The following is a 3,430-nucleotide window of genomic DNA, read 5'->3' as shown; positions in this document are numbered from 1 at the left end:
TGATGCCACAGCACTCTACCCAGGGGTACAGCTTGAGGCTCTGTCTCAAAAAAAAAAAAGAAAAGAAAAATTAGCTGGGCATTGTAGACCTAGCTAGTAGGATGGCTGAGGCACGAGGATTGCTTAAGGCTGGGAGTTTGAGCTTGCTGTGAGCTAAGCTGAGGCCACAGCACTCTAGCCTGGACAACAGAGTGAGACTAAGTCTCAAAAAAAAAAAAAATTAATAGTACTGTATCTCTTGTGAAAAACTTACATTCTTTCCATGTATAAATGCCGATTTTCCCATAAGCTTGCCAATGTTGGATATTATTACCCTTTTAAATGTAACCAACTTTGTGGGAGAAAAATGGCATCTGGTTTCCAATTGCATGTCTCCTTCAGTGAGGATCAATATCTTGTTATTGCTTATCCTGGGCTTTGAGCCAGTCTGCTAAGTAAAAGGCTGCCTGCCACTGGGTTCCTCAAACTCAATAGGTCTAAGTGAATTTAGGATTTCTTCCTTACTCTCCTTGAATCTATCTTTTTTTCTCATCTGTTGCACTTTTGTTTTCTAGGTCAGCCCAACCCAGAAACTTATTCTTCCACTTTCTTTGTCACTTTTAGTTAGTCATGAACTCTTTTTTTTTTTTAAATATTGCAGCATCATACATATGAAGCATTCATGAAATGCACACACCTTAAAGAATAAAGGGGACCAGGCACAGTGGCTCACTCCTATAATCCTAGCACTCTGGGAAGCCAAGGTGGGTGAATTGTTGAGTTCAGGAGTTCGAGACCAGCTTAAGCCAAAGTGAGACCCTGTCTCTACTATAAGAAAAAAAATAGAAAAATTAGCTGGATGTTGTTGTGGGTGCCTGTGGTTTTAGCTACTCGGGAAGCTGAGGCAGGAGATCACTTGGGCACAAGAGTTTGAGATTGCTGTAAGCTATGATGCCACGACACTTTACCCAGGACAACAGAGTAAGACTCTGTCTCAAAAAAAAATAATAATAAATGGGCAGTAAACCTGTTTAAATCTCATACAGGTTAAGACCTGGTGTATCAAAAGTCCCCAAAATCACTTTTAGGTTCAATGATCTGCTATTGAAAGTCACAGAACTTGGCTCAGCGCCCATGTAGCTCAAAGGTTAGAGTGCCGGCCACATACCCAGGGGCTGGTGAGTTCAAACCCCTCTGTGGCCTACTAAACAACAATGGCAACTATAACAAAAAAATAGCTGGGTGTTGTGGCAGGTGCCTATAGTCCCAGTTACACAGGAGGCTGAGGCAAGGGAATCACCTAAACTTTAGAGTTAGATCTATAACTTCAAGGGAAAAGACTAGAGAAATATTTGGAAAAACTTAAGAAAAAATAAAAAGGCTCAGCACCTATGGCTCAAGTAGCTAAGGCGCCAGCCACATACACGTAAGGTGGCAGATTCAAATCCAGCCCAGGCCCACCAAACAATGATGGCTGCAACCAAAAAATAGCTGGGTGTTGTGGCAGGTGCCTGTGGTCCCAGCTACTTGGGAGGCTGAGGCAGGAGACTCACTTGAGCCCAGGATTTGGAGGTTACTGTGAGTTGTGATGCCACAGCACTCTACCCAGGGGTACAGCTTGAGGCTCTGTCTCAAAACAAAAACAAAAAGAAAAACAAACAAACAAACAAAAAAAGGCTTGTCTGGTAAATATCAAATATCATCAAAATTATTCCAGAACTGCAGTGTACTCTTTAAAGCACAGAGCTTCGGCTGGGCATAGTGGCTCATGCCTGTAATCCTAGCACTTTGGGAGGCTGAGGCAGGTGGATTGCCTGAGCTCACGGGTTCAAGACCAGCCTGAGCCAGGGAGAGACCCTGTCTCTAAAAAATAGCCAAGTGTTGTGGCAGGCGCCTGTAGTCCCAGCTACTTGGGAGGCTGAGGCAAGAGAACCCAAGGGTTTGAGGTTACTGTGAGCTGGGACAACATTGCACTCTACAGAGGGCGACAAAGTGTGGCTCTGTCTCAAAAATTAATTAATTAATTAATTAAAATGAAAACTGCATCATTATATTTAAAAAAAGCTTTTCTTGGGATTTTGCGCATTGACTGCCTCTTTTAGGAGAAAAACAGGAGGCTAAAGAGAATGGAACAAATTTTACCTTTATTGGAGACAAAACTGAAATGCATGAATCATTGCAAATTTGGCAAGATGCACCATACATTTTTATTGTACATGTCAGTATTTTATCCTCAAAGGAATCATCAAAAGAAAATTCATTAAATAATCTTTTTACTATGACTGTTGAAGTGAAAGATCCCTCTGAATATCTTACACTTGAAGACTATCCCTTGATGATTTTTTTATGGTGATGTGTATTGGATATGCCCTGTTTGGTGTTGTGTGGCTGGCATGGTCTGCCTGCTCCTGGAGAGGGCTCCTGAGAATTCAGTTTTGGATTGGTGCTATTATCTTTCTGAGAATGCTTGAGAAGGCTGTCTTCTATGCAGAATTTCAGAATATTCGGTACAAAAGAGAATCTTTTCAAGGTGCCTTATTCCTTGCAGAGCTGCTTTCAGCATTGAAATGCTCACTGGCCTGAATGCTGGTCGTAATAGTCAGCCTGGGATATGGCATAATCAAGCCACACCTAGGAGTCACCCTTCAGAAGGTTGTGGTAGCAGGAGCCCTCTATCTTTTGTTCTCTGGCATGAAAGGGGTCCTCAGAATTACTGGGTATATTTCTTGTCCTTTGACGGTGATGGTAAGCCCTGACCCCTCAGCAACTGATGCCTGTATTATATTATGGATATTAGCCTGACTCAAACAATGAAGCTATCAAAACTGGAGGAACATTGTAAAACTCTCGTTGTATCAACATTTCACCAACACACCTCCGCGGTGGCAGCATACATTGTTTATCATCTGACAACCATGAAGTTCAGAAGAGTGGTGTGTCAATCGGACTGGTGGGAGCTGTGGGAGGATGATATCATTTGGCTGTTGCTTTCTCCATGATTCTCTTTGTCATCATGATTCTCTAGCAACCATCTGCAAACAACCAGAGGTTTGCCTTTTCACCATTGTCTGAGGAAGAGGAGGAGGATGAACCGAAAGAACCTATGCTGACGGAAAGCTTTGAAGGAATGAAACTGAGACATACCACACAAGAACCCAATAGAAATAGTAAACAAAACACAAGAAGCTGATGCACCTTCTTCAGTGACAGATGTAGCACTACCAGCCCTTCTGGATTCAGATGGGGAATGAATGATCACACACTTGAAAGGTCCAAAATGGAGTAATGAATGGGGACTGGCACCTGTGGCTCAAGTGGCTAAGGCACCAGCCACGTACACCTAAGGTGGCGGGTTCGAATCCAGCCCGGGCCCGCCAAAACAACAATGACAGCTGCAACCAAAAAATAGCTGGGCATTGTGGCGGGCGCCTATGGTCCCAGCTACTTGGGA

At 43.2% G+C, this 3,430-nt stretch overlaps 1 pseudogene; it reads left to right on the top strand.

Annotated features, from left to right (window-relative positions):
• The first annotated feature begins 2,121 nt into the window (after window positions 1-2,121).
• Window positions 2,122-3,289, top strand: LOC100948690 (annotated as a pseudogene).
• The last annotated feature ends 141 nt before the right edge of the window (window positions 3,290-3,430 follow it).

Source organism: Otolemur garnettii, unplaced genomic scaffold (genome assembly GCF_000181295.1).
Source record: "Otolemur garnettii isolate 467f Iridium unplaced genomic scaffold, OtoGar3 scaffold00211, whole genome shotgun sequence".
NCBI classification, from domain to species: domain Eukaryota; kingdom Metazoa; phylum Chordata; class Mammalia; order Primates; family Galagidae; genus Otolemur; species Otolemur garnettii.
Note: the sequence above shows the minus strand (reverse complement) of the source record. Positions and strands in the feature narration are given on the sequence as shown.